We start from the raw sequence: 12,716 nt of genomic DNA, 5'->3' as shown, positions 1-12,716 counted from the left end.
TGTAACCATCTTGTAACTACAATTGGTACTTCTAAGTCTCCTCACCCATCCAGCCCCCAACCCCTCCCCTCCAGTAACCATCAGTCTGTTCTCTGTGTCTACGAGTAGGTTTCTGTTTTGTTTGTTCATTTATTTGTTCTTTAGATTCCACATATAAGTGAAATCATATGGTGTTTGTTCTTCTCTGATCAACTTATTTCACTCTATTATAATACCCACCAAATCCATCCATGCTATCACAAAGGATACTAATTTATTCTTTTTCGTGGGCAATTAATATTCCATTGTATATGTGTAATACAGCTTTTTTATTCACTTGTCTACCGAGGGACACTTGGGCTGCCTCCAAATCTTGGTTATTATAAATAATACTGCAATGAATATAAGGGTGCATAGATTCTTTGAAATCAATATTTCATATTTTGAATGTATTCGGATCTTTGGATGTATTCCCAGAAGTGGAGTTACGGGGTCATAAAGCCGTTCCATTTTCTGTGTTTTTGGCCTGACCGCATCCTGCTTTACGAAAGGGCTGCCCCAGACTGCACTCCCAGCAGCAGTGCGCCAGGCTCCGCTTTCTCCACGTCCTCGCCAGCACTTGTTTGTGGATTTAGGGATGGTAGCTATTCTGGCAGGTGGGAGGGGACATCTCACTGTGGTTTTAATTTGCGTTTCTGATGATTAGTGGTGTTGCCCATCTTTTCATGTGTCTGTCGGTCGCCTCTATGTCCTCTTTAGAGAAGTGTCTGTTCAGGTCCTTTGTCCATTTTTTAATTTGGTTGTTTTTTCTTTGGTGTTGAGGGGGTATGAATTCTTTATAGATTTTGGACATAAACCCCTTATCAGAGGTGTCATTGGTGAACGTGTTCTCCCACTTAGTAGCTTGTCTCTTCCTGCTGTGGATGGTTTCCTTTGCTGTGCAAAACCTTTTTGTTTGACGCCACTTCATCTGTTTATCTTTCTTTTGTTTCCCTTGCTTGAGGAGATGTAGCAGACAAAGTATCTTTAAATGAACCTTCGCTGGGTGCACTGCAATCTTGCCAGGCTGTGGCTTTGGCTAGGAGAGTGTTTAGGATGTGTATTTAAGCTTTATCTAGAAGTGGAGGTGAGATGCCACCCTGCTTTGTTTACGGGAAACTAGTTTTGTGTGGGTATGTACTCCTTCCGGTCCTATGCTTGTTGGTCAACATCATTTTATTTTGAGCATTGAAATTTGGGGCATCATTATGATTGCTTCCTGGGGAAATGGCACAGTAAGGACATGGTGAGACACCTGGACTTGGAGAGACAGGGGGGCCACACCCTATACTTGGGATGCCCCACCGTCCGACTCACAGCCAGGCAGAAATGTGTACACATTAAGTTGCTATGCGTGATGTCACATTTTTTTCTGGGGAGCCGCCTTTTTCAGGGCGACCTTCAGAGCCAGGGGTTGTCATTACCTATAGACTGGAAGCACCTGTCATGTAACATCTTCTGCGATGGTTTTTCCAGAGAAATGACAGTGTGAGTTTTGCCCAAGCCTCACCTGCCTGCTGGGTCCTAAAGAGAACCTGAGTTGCAATATCAGACCCTCACTTTTCTGCGGCGGGGGGGAGGGGGGCACTCTTTGACAATAACTCCTTTCATGGCTTGGGACGTGAAGTGGTCAAACACGTACACTTTTTATTTTCCCACTCCTCCTCCGTCGGGTAGGCGTGGCCAGGGCGGGGCCGGGGCTTCGGGCTGGTTTAGAGGTTGGGTTCTCCCAGGCACACAGATTGGCATGTGCCCGGCAGCAGGCGCGCTCCCCGGGCCTTGTGAGGCATCGAGCAGACCTGCAGCGTGGAGACAGGACCGCGGGGGTCCCCTAGAAGCTGAGACTGTCCCCTGGCCCCCGCAGCCAGCTTCCCGGGGAGGTGCCGCGCATGCGTATGAGGCAGGTGTACCCGGGATGCAGACGGGGAAACCTCATCGTCAGGGGAAACATCTCTTACGTGCATAGGAGGTGCCTCTTCTCCGGATTTCAGTACGCCGAGTCAGAGCGCACTAGGGTGCCCGGGCAGGAAGTAGGAGATCGGGAATCCCTGCCGAAAAACCAACAGCACTCCCTGCCCTGCGGAGGGAGCGGAGTTCCCTTTCAGACACCGAAAGCTTTTTTATGGAGATCTGTTTTGTTTGGCACGGAATGCGTGGAGAAATTGGCTCAGGAGACCATCTCCTTCTTTAAGGGTATGAATGGTATATGGATTAGCTTTAAGCATTTGCTATAAACATGTGTTTTTTTTTCTTTTTTAAATGAAAGCTATTTTGTTATTTACCAATTTCTGGGAAAGGAACCCAAAATGTACTACCGTCGTCACTGTGGGGAAGAACGTCAATTCCTTCTCGGTGAACTTCCTTCCATGTAAGATAAGACGTTGTTTGGGGAGCCTGATTTCTGCACTGTGGTTACCAACACCAGTGTCCTGGAGGAGAAGGAAAGGGGTATTTTCAAGGACGTGCCTACTTTGTAAGAAAATGAGAATGCCTGTACTGAAGACTTTTTTCTTGTTACTAGAATTAAAAATCCAGTATTTGCTTATTTGGGTCATATAGGAGGAATCATCTCAGCCATCTTCCAGTTCATTTCAACTTTTCTAAGAAATGTCATTTTGGTGTCAGTATCGGTTTCCTGATTATATACTCATATTTGGCCATTACTGTTTGTTATTTTGTTCATCCTCACCCAAAGATATGTTTATTATTTTTAGAGAGAGAGGAAGGGAAGGAAAGAGAGAAGACCGTCAATGTGAGAGAGAGACACCGATCGGCTGCCTCCCACCCGAGTCCCACCCAGGGATCAAACCCACAGCCTTTTGCTGAACAGGCCGGTGCTCCAACCAGCTGAGCCACCAGGCCAGGGCATGTCCTTGTTATATCTAAAAGCACTTTTCAAAGATCTTTTCCAGAGAGAGAAGCGAGTGCTGCCCTCGGGCGGGCAAGCCTGTCAACCGAGCAAGGGATCAGACAGGCAGCAGGATTGGCTGTCTCTCAGGAGGCAACATGCGCCTCCCATGCTGGACCCTCCCCCCTCTTTCCAGGACCTGGAGTGTAGTTTTAACTGTGTGGGACATTCAGCCGGGAGTGACACAGTGTACACATTAGGACACCCTGTGCTAAGTCAGCATTTTTCAAACCCAAGGGGTATCAGAATCACCCCTCACTTCTCCTTGGCTCCATGCTGAGAGATCTGGGGGCAGCAGGTTGTGGGTGGAGCCTGGGAAGTTGTATTTCAACAGGTTGCAAGGGAACCCAACTCTGAGAACCCCCACTCCACAGACTTCGGCCTCCCTGTTCTAAATTTGGACCAATAACGGGTGAGAGAAGGTCTACTCAGCATCAGTATTTTTCACGGCTCTAGAGAGCGTCTTCAGCAGAAAAGTTACCTAAAATGCAGGCGTCTGGGCTATGCGATAATAATTATGTGCAGTTAACTGAGGCCTGAAGTCCCATTATGATGAGTAAATGGCTCCTTCTCCTCACCAGGAACCAGGGCTGGGTCACGGGAGGGACAAGGAATCCTCACCTTCCACCTTGGAGTCCCCCACTGCCCGCTTCCCATGCTGAGATGACCTGCTGCCTGTCCTTGGCCCCGAGCGATGGCCGGAGTGCTTGTGGGGCACCTGAGTTTGGGTCAGAGACCCTTGTCCACCAAGTCTTGACCCCCTGACCCCAGGGAATCAGTGGGGCCTCTCTCAGGAAAGCAGGAACTTCTGAATTTGTGTGCAAATGGCATGTAACGCATTGCTTGGCTGAGGGGTCCAAAGCAGTTTATGGGTTCCTCTGTGTGCTTTCTAGAAAGCCCCCCTAGAAAGGGGGGCAAGTCTGGACAGCCCCTGCAACATTTGCTCATCACTAAGGGGAAAGAACCGCCAGTGAGCCCCAGAGGCAGGCGCTCCCTGGGTGCCAGGGCTGGGAGTAGGCGCAGCTGTGTCTCTATACAGACCAGAACGGCTGCCAGGGTGGGACAGGGACCTGGGGCAGGGCCGCCCGAGAGACCTGGGACAATGATGTCACTGGTCCTACCATCCTTGGTGAGGAAGAGCAGGACGGGACTGGAGGCACAGACACCGTGAGCAACGCTGGGTCCTGAGGGCCCAGGCAAGAGGAGGAGCAACGGGTGTGCCCGAAGGCGGGGCATGTCCCTGAGTCCTGGTATCGGTATCGAGGGGGGGCCTCACATGGGGGTGGGGGAGATTCTAGGGGAAGCACCAGCCAAGTGCTGTGCCCTTCCTGTCCCCTCTCCTTTCCCTTCCTGGGCTGTGCTGTTCTGTGATCCAGGTGTCTGCCCCTCACGCTGGACGTCCTATTGACCCCTCCATCAGTTTGGTGTCCCAGCGCCTCTTGGCTATGCTTCCTGGAAGTCGCATGCACACGGACATCACACCTTTTCACCATTTGTGAAAATGAATGGTCTGAAACAACCCCAGAACCTCAGGTTTGCTGAGGACACCATCCCTTCTCCAGCTGAGTTGGGGAAACTGAGTCTGGCACCAAGTGGAGGGGCATGCAGGGCAGCCCCGCTGGCTCCCCGGCACCGACCCCCCCCCCCCCCGTCTCTTGGGGCACCGCCCGCCACCGCCCTCAACCAGGGAGGTCATGATGGTCCCTCCTTCATCCACAGAAGGATAGCAGATGAGACCCAGCTGGGTTTGGAGAGGGGACACAAACCTTGATGAGGAAGAGGCTCTTGGCGTCCAGGCAGGGCTCCTGTGTCCCCATAGACAGGAGTACTTCCTTCCAGCTGGGCTCCAGGACCCGCAGGTGTGGCTGCAGGCTTCCTGCTCCCTCTGCCGTCGTGAGCAACGCGTGTCTCTGTCGTGGATACCAAGGGGCCGCCCTTCCTTCCACTCTGCGGGCCAGCTCCTCCCGGGAAGGTCAAGGGCAGGGCAGGTGGCATGTCAGTTCAGCTGCAGGTCAGAACCTTGAGGACGCAGCCCTCCTCCAGAGGAGCCAAGTGGGTGCCAGCCACCCCCACGCCCTCCAGGCTCCTATGTCCCCCGCACCCCCACACCCCCGGCATTCCAGCAGGTCCTCCCTCCTTGTCTGGACAGGGAGGGCATCTCTTTCCCAGGGTCAAGCCCTGACGGACCTTCCGGGTTCTTCTGTGTGTGTGTTTCTGGGCTCGTGAGGGTGTCTCTTTCTGTGGAAAATTCAGAAGTCTTACTGGAACAAAAGACACTTCAAGCACCTCTCCCCACAGTGTGCCCCCACCCCCACTTTTTTGTCCCGAGTAGGATGCAAGGAATAACTTCTTGTCAAAAAAAAATGCCCTTTCTCCCTGTCCCCCTCCGCCCCCCCGCCCCCCCGAATGCCGCGCACCCTGCTGCAGGCCTGCCAACTCGGTTTCCCTCTGGAGAAAAGCGGAGCTGCACCCTCCCATCAGCCCCTGCACTCGGGTTGCACGCAGCGGCCTCCCTCTCTCAGGGGCCCTGCGGTGCCCTCCCCAGGGGTCTTGTCTTTCTCCATCGTTGGGGGAAGACCTACTTCATACCCAGTGGCCCAGACTGCCTGTGGGGCACTGGTGTTTGTTCGGTTTCACGTCCTTGTAGTGACGACTCACGTCGAGAGCTCCTCTCAGAGCAGGGGGCAGGGGACGCTGTGGACAGGGACCACTGACCTCCAGCGCCATCCTCCAGTGACTGGCTCCCTGTCACGTCCTAGCCCCCAGCGCAGCTCCTGGCATGCAGAGGGGTGTGGGCTCAGTGACAGAGCTGGGGGGAGAGTCCCAGCGACTCCAGGACCTGGTCGTCCCCAGTCTCCTTAAATGAGTACCAGTCTGTCTGGGGGGCGGGGTTCTGGCTCTGGGGGTGGGCAGGGGGCCCTTCAGATTTGGAGCAATGTGATACGCTGGGCTGATCATCAATGAGCGGTCAGTCATTCAGGGTTGGGGGCATGTAGAAGCCGAGTCAGGGACTCCAGGGGCCCCAGGGCACAGTCACTCCTGTGCCCCGCATGTCATCAATCTCACAGGAGAGTAACCCGGACCCCAGGTCCCATCCAGTCCCCTCCCTACAACCCAGTCCAAGACTGACCCTGGGACCCCTTGATTTCCAGGCCAAAATGGGCCTGTCTTGCCAGTGACTGCCCGCAAGGAAAGGGCACAGGTATGTCAGGGTGCTGGCCATTGGCCGAGGCTGTGAAGAGGTGAGGGCAGCCCTTGCCCCCAGCAGCAGACACTTGACCGTCATCCAGCTGAAGTGCCAATGAGGTTGCACCAGACATGACTGTGTCTGACATCTATTTAAGAGAAAAAACTGAAGATGCCCAGAAGAGAGCATTCTGGGAATTGAAGAGCCTAGAAATGACCATCCCTTATTTGAAAACTAGCAGAAAATAGACTATTTCGTCTGAGAAAAGTAAGGTCTCCCTGGGGGAAGAGAGATGTTGGGTCAAACACCTGTGTGATCGCTCCATGCAGATGTTTCAGTTCCTGTCTGGAGTGGGGGCCATGCTTATCTCTCCAAATGGCAGGGTGTTCTAGAGACACTGGTTTCTCGTGGAACGTGGGGAAGCACTTTCTGTCAGGCAGAATTGGGTGAGCCACTCTAGCAAATCAATCGCACCCACTGAGGGGATCCTGGGAACCTCCAGTCCACAGCCAGTCACTCAGAAGCTCAAGGTGGACTTGTAACTGGTGTCTGAAATCAGGGGTTGGGGGGTGTCTCGTGGGACTGAGACCTTGACCAGCAGAATTGGATGCTGTCTGTCTGTGAGTGGACGGTGTGAGAATTGAGTTGACTTGTCGGATGCCCAGATGGTGTTCTAGAGTTACTTGGTGGCGTGGAAACACCCCCAATGCACATTGGAACTGGGTGCGGGGCTGGTTTCTCCTGAGGCCTCTTCTCTCGGCTTGCAGACGGCCACCTTCTCGCTGTGTCCCCAGGTGGCCACACAGGTGTTCATGTCCCTGTAGTCTCTTCCTCTTTTATAAGAACTCCAGTCCCATTGGATTAGGTCCACGCTAGTGGCCTCATTGTAACTTAATCAGGCCTCAAAACCCCGCCTCCAAATACAGTCACGGGCTGAGGTCCTGGGGGGTCAGAACGTCAGCATGCGAATTTAGGAGACAGATTTCGGTTCACAATGGAGGAAAACCAAGTTTCTGTTTATGTGCAAACAAGATTCTTGGCCCTAAGGAATTTAAGGATGAATAAGTTTCAGTCCTTTAAAATCTTTCAATGTTTTGTTGTAACAGGTCACTTCTGAACCCCAAATATAAGAGGATGGCCCTGGAAGGGGAGGTTATAGAGTCCGGAGGTCCAGGACAGGCGGGGTCCAACCCCTTGGAAGTTCCTGCTGGTGACATTGCTTTTATGGTGCCCCCCAGAAGCCTGTTGAAGGGAAACCATTAGTGTTGATTGGCTCACGGGCCAGAGATTGGCCTGGGTGAGGGTGCCCCTTGTAAATTATTTCCAGGTCAGGGGCAGGCAGGTCGTGGGGAGAGGCAGCGGGGTTTTAACTGGTAGATCAATTCAGGGCCAGGGCCGCCGGGCCAGGCCAGGCACGTAGAAGCCCACTCACCAGCAGAAGCCCCTTCAGTGGCTACAGGGCAGAGAGGTCTCAGCCAGCTGGGCCCCAGGTCAGAACACAGACAGTGATAATGGCCCGACCATGATTCAGTTCTGTGCCTTAGCTTTCACTCGGACACCTGGACGTCATCTCGCAGGAGTTAACCTGCCTCTGTCCTCGAGCAGTAGGTGGTATTCTTCCCTTCACCATCCCGAGGCCAACTCTGAGGCGGACCCGGGGAGGGCAGCCAAGCAGGTGAACACCTGTCCTGCAGGGGCTGGGTGCCTGGGTGCTGACTGGCGTCAGAGGGAACTGCGTGGCCAGCAGGTGGCGATGTGCAGGGTGAGGTGTAGGCAGACTTGGATCTCCTCCACTCTGCCCTGCTGCCAGAGCTGGTGAGGTGGGCGTGTGTGCAGGTGTGTGCACAGCTCTTCTGCTGCCCTGAGGTGCCTGGGGGGCAGTCCTCAAACGCAGTGCGAGTTTGCAGGGGGTGACCTCCAAGTTTGCGTGTCACAAGCGGGGACATCAAGGGCTGGCTATTGGAAACAATCGAAACTTGGAGAGTAAAAAACGTAGAAATCCTGGAGGAAGGGCAGACGCATGCTCTGTGACGTGCGGGGGAGCCGTTCTTGGTGCTGAGCGTTGATGGTGGCCCCTCAGCCACCCACCTGGTTCATCAGGGAAGGAGTTCTGCAGCGGGGACGTCTGGCGGAATCAGGGTGGAACCAGGCCACCGCCTGCCTGACCTTGGTTGAGGAAGCAGCATAAACTGGGGGCTGGTGGAGAACGGTTACCTGCTGTGCTGTGTAGCTCGGTTCCCCAGGTGCGGCTGCTAAACGCACGGAGGCAGTTCCAAAGACGAAAACTCGGCATGTCTGAAACCCGCCCTACACCATCTGAAAGGAAGGAAGGGTGCTGGCTGGGTGGCTAGTGGGTTGGAGCATCATCCCGTACCCCAGCAGGTGGTTGGTTTGATGCCTGGCAGAGGCGTGCATGGGAGGCAGTAGATCCATCTCTCTCCCTCTGTCTCTCTCCCTCTCTCTGTCTCTTCCTCTCTCTCTCTCTCTCTCTTTCTTTCTCTCCCCGCCCCCACGCTTTCCTCTCTTTCTAAAATCCATAAACAACCTAGGGTAAGGATTTTAAAAAAAGAAATGAAGCACCCAGCCTATACTGCAAGTGTGGCTGCATACCCCGCACAACTCTCTACCGGTGCAGCTCCAATGTGGGCATCTGCTGACTTTTCAAGATGCCTCCTGTGTTCTTTGGCACTATCGCAATTTCCAAAAACCTGCTTATCTGCCCAATCAGTATGTTCTAGGGCTTCCAAAGTCTTAACAGAAATGAAGGATGAATCAAGTGAAGAACTGTGTATGGCTGTTTTGGAGTTGGCCAAACTGCTTTTGCGTCTGCATTTTAAAAAATAAAGGTGTCGTTTCATCTTCAAATGTCCCAGATAGAAAGTAGATCTGCCTGTTTAGTAAAGACACAAAACGAGGGAAAAGCTGAACCCTGGAGCTGCACATGCCCCTTTCATCACCCACAGTCAAGGGTAGGTTTGGCCCCTGTGCGAGGGCAGGGAGCAGCCAATGTGACATTTTCTGTGGCACAGAACAATCCCTCTCAAAGGGCTGGAGGAAGCGGAGGCGCCAAGAAGTTCCGCTGTGAGGCTGGGGGACCGTCCCCACTTACCACGGCGGTCCCCCACTCCCCGGGTCTGGGGCAGAGGAGGCTGCATTGTGTTCAGGAAGTGGACTTCCTTCACCAGAACAAACAGCCCTGGGAACCGCAGGTCCTACCGCGGAGCCGTGAGAGCGGCCCTGGGAGGCAGAGCCACTTCCTCGGTTGTAGATAACTGGGGGGGCGGGCCTCCGCGCTTCTGGAGAGAGGAAACGGCAGCCCTTTTCCTTGTTTCCCATCCACCTTTTGTTGTGGATTCTTCCCCCTGGACACTTGCAGCTGGAGAGGCCGGTGTTTGTTTGAAGATTAGAGCCCTATGTATTTTTAGCTATTCTTACCGTGTGTGGCATTTCACGGAGGGCCCCTGATAAAATCAAAATGAGTCAGGCTTGCCGCGTTCCCACTCGTTGGCTTTCCCGGGACACCGAGGAAATGAAAGGCTGGGCTTCGCATCCTAGTTGAGCTGTTTAAATAGCCACTGTTCAAACACGCTGTTCGCTGCCTCCAGCTCAGACACTTCTTTGCACATTGGTTCTGCCTGTCAATCACGTCAGCAGTGCACTTCTCCTAGTAAAGGGAAACTGGCGTAAGTGTGATTTCATTTTCACCTTTTGATTTTGATTTTTTACAGCTAAGTGTTTTCATGATTCTTTCCAAGCACCTTCATAATCAACACTCAGGAAAGCGGGTTTTAGAATGGCAACCAATACTTGAAATTCGCAGTGGGGAAGGCCCTAGTTCCGTGCAAGGCGTCATCCAGCCTCTGGGGCCCGAAGCAGGCTCAGGGTCCTACCCCAGCGTCACCCAGGCCTGAGCGTCCTTGCCCAGCTCAGCCTTGTCTGACCTGGGTTCCCTGTGATCGAGTGACTTTCATCTTTAGAAACATTTCATTTGTTCTTCAACCAAACTCACGCTGTTTTAGTTTCTGGGGAGCTTTTGCTTCTGTGACCCAAGGAACATGTGTAAAAAGGATGAAAAAGGCAACCAGTCAAATGGGAGAAGAGACTTGTAAGCAGGCGAAGGCTCCCTGGTTAACTATACTCACCAGTGTCCAGTTCCCTTTGCTTCCTCCCTCCATTAGTAACCAGCTAACTATCTACAGTAGCAACCTATCTGATAAGGGGGTAACATCCGGAACCTATAAAGAACTCCTGTAACTCAACAACAGACAAAAAACAACCTGATTGAAAATGGGCAAAAGACTGGCATAGACATTTCTCTAAAGCAAAGACACAAAGAGCCAATTAGCACATGAAAATGTGCTCAACACCCCTAGTCATTAAGGAAATGCTCATCAAACCACAATGAGATACTGCCTCACACCCACTAGGATGGCTGCTGTAAAAAAACAATAGCAGTGTGGGCAAGCATTTGGAGAATTGGAACCCCCGTGCACCGTTGGTGGGAATATAAACTGATGCAGCCCCTGTGGAAAGCAGTATGGGGGTTCCTCAAAAAAATTAAAATTAGATTCACACTAGGATTCAGCGTTCCCGCTCCTGGGTTCATATTGAAAGGAAATGAAGCCCGGACCTGGCCGAGATCCCTTCCCCCAGGTTCGCTGCAGGATCATTCAGAATAGTGACAATCCAAACCAACCTAAGTGCCTGCGATGAGAGACTAGATGAGGAGAGTGGGGTGTGTGTGTGTGTGTGTGTGTGAATCAGCCACAAACGAGAAGGGACTTCTACCACTTGCGACAGTGTGGATGAACCTGGAGGGCATTGGACTAAGTAAAATGGGTCAGACAGACCGGGACAGGTACTGTAGGCCCTCACTTCCATGCAGGCTCTAAAAAGACAGAGTGCAGGTACAGGAGAACGGAGGGTTGCTGCCCAGGATCCAGGTTGACGTGGATCAAAAGTTACAAACGTCCAGCTGCAAGAAAAGTCATTTCTGGGGCTGGAATGTACAGCAGGGTGGTTACAGTCCTCAACAAACAGCATTGTATACTTGGAAGTTTCTAGAAGACTAGAAGTTAAATATTCTCACAAAAAATATGTGGACCGATGGATGTGTTGTGGTGATCATTTTACAGTGTGTACAGAAATCAGATCACCATGTTGTGTGTCTTAAACTAACATGGTGTTATGTGTCAATTATATCTCAAGAAAGAAGTACCACAGAGAATTTGAAACTATTTTTAATTTAAAAAAATAAAAATACAACATATCAAATTTGTGATATTTTACAGCAGTGCTTGTAGAAAAATGTATAACTAATGTTTATTAGGAAAGAAGAAAGGTGAAAAACAAAAGATTTCAGATTATATATTAAGATGCTAGAAAAATGATTTAAAAAAGAGAGAGAGAGCCCTGGCTGGTGTAGCTCAGTGGATTGAGTGTGGGCTGTGAACCAAAGGGTTGCGGTTCGATTCCCAATCAGGGCACATGCCTGGGTTGCAGGCCAGTTCCCAGCAGGGGACGCATGAGAGGCAACCATACATTGATATTTCTCTCCCTCTCTCCTTCCCTTCCCCTCTAAAGATAAATAAACAAAATCTTTTTTAAAAAGAGAGAGAGAGAGAGAGATGACATAGAATCCAATGGAAGCAAAAGCAGAAAGACCATAGAGGAGATCGATGAAAACAAAGCTATTTTATTAAAATAATCAACCAGATGGGCGACCCGCATCCGGACTGATCTCGGGAAAAAGAGTGGGAATGTAAATTGACAGTATCAGGAATGAAAGACGACACATTAATAGGATTCCATAAACATTAAAAGATAATAAGGAAAGGGTGATCTTTTGAAAGATCACTTTTGAAAACCTAGGTGAAATGGACAAACGCATTAAAAAAACACAACCTCCTGAGACGGTGCAAACTGAAACAGGACTCTGGCTGCCCCCTGGGGCCCGGTGGCGGTGGCTACGGCGACAAATAGTCACCATCCATCTGCACGCCCACCCCCCAGTGCCTGCCCCGCACTGTGGGGGTCCAGCAGTGGCACCCCAGGGGGCCAGAGTCCAGATGCAGAAGATAAAACAAGCCAGATAGGAGAACTCTTTCACGGAGATAGGAGAACTCTTTCCAGATATGAGGAAGCCCCTCCTTGTCAGTGGGGAATACATTTCAAGGCCCCCAGCAGATGCCCAAAACCCTAAATGATACCAAACCTTGTAAACACTATATTTTTCCTCATACATACCTATGATGAAGGTTAATTCATGAATTAGACATAGTAAAGAATTAATAACAATAATGAATCATAAAATAAGACAATTATAACAATGCACTGTAAATGAAGTTATGTGACTGTGGTCTCTCTCCCCCTCTGAAAGTATTGTGTTATACGGCACCCACAGTCTCCTCAGGACGCACCTTCTGGCTTCTCTTTGGTGAGTTTGTATTCGCTGGGGTGGCCACCCTTGTGGTTTGGAGCCGTTACGTCTCCACCATGGGAATGATCTGGAGATTTCTCAGATAATTAAAACTGGAACTGCGTGTGACCCAGCGGCTCCACTGCCAGGGATTCGCCCGAGGAAATTCCAAACACAAGTGTGAA

General features: G+C 51.4%; 1 protein-coding gene across 5 annotated transcripts in view; it reads left to right on the top strand.

Annotated features, from left to right (window-relative positions):
* The window catches only part of COBL (cordon-bleu WH2 repeat protein), a 127,423-nt gene that overhangs the window by 69,653 nt on the left and 45,054 nt on the right, over nt 1-12,716 (top strand). The gene's annotated exons all lie outside the window — the stretch shown is intronic.

Source organism: Sturnira hondurensis, unplaced genomic scaffold (genome assembly GCF_014824575.4).
Source record: "Sturnira hondurensis isolate 20B ecotype Veracruz unplaced genomic scaffold, ASM1482457v3 Scaffold0002840, whole genome shotgun sequence".
In the NCBI taxonomy this organism is placed as follows: Eukaryota; Metazoa; Chordata; class Mammalia; order Chiroptera; family Phyllostomidae; genus Sturnira; species Sturnira hondurensis.
The sequence above is the reverse complement of the archived record's forward strand: the minus strand, read 5'-3'. Positions and strand labels throughout refer to the sequence as shown.